Genomic DNA, 709 nt, shown 5'->3' with positions numbered 1-709 from the left:
TCTGTTTTTAGTCTTAAAAGTGAAGGGATACTATCTTTTATTTCACAAATTATCTTTAAAACTTCTTTGAGTTAGCTTCCCAAACATGAATATAAACAACACAAATTCAATCAAATCTACTCCTACCACAAAAAAACCACCACCTGTGTCTTAGAGAAAGTGACTCCCAGATGGGTGGGAATTAGTAAGGGCATGGATTGATTCCACAGAATATTTATTTTATGATTTTATTGTGATTGGATCAGGTCTGAGATGAGGGAAATGGAAACAGCCTTGTTATAAGGAATCACATGTTATAACACTTCTAATTCAAACTAAGCTTTTTTACAGGAAAATTACAAATGTATGAGTGTTCTAAGAGCTGACTATATACTTTCAAGTTCATATTTTCTCCCAACAGATTTGATCTTTTGCCATCATGTAATCCAGAGAAAAAGAGTCACTTTTCCCATATCAGGCATAATGGGAAACTGCACAGCCCCAAGAATACATGGGCAAGGAGTGCTCTTCTTGGACCAACTAGTAAGTCAAAGGTGACCTACGTCACCACTTAATGTGTTTCTCTACGACATGAAATCAGACTTGATTTTAGACCACGTAGTCAGGCTTTCCTCTGGATGTGAAACCAGTAACAACAGCAACAGTGTTTTTTTCTTTATTCTTTTTTATTCTCAAACTGATTGTTAATGAAAAAAACATAGCAACAGTG

The sequence above is a fragment of the Cervus canadensis genome, chromosome 7 (genome assembly GCF_019320065.1).
Source record: "Cervus canadensis isolate Bull #8, Minnesota chromosome 7, ASM1932006v1, whole genome shotgun sequence".
Lineage (NCBI taxonomy): Eukaryota > Metazoa > Chordata > Mammalia > Artiodactyla > Cervidae > Cervus > Cervus canadensis.
Note: the sequence above shows the minus strand (reverse complement) of the source record.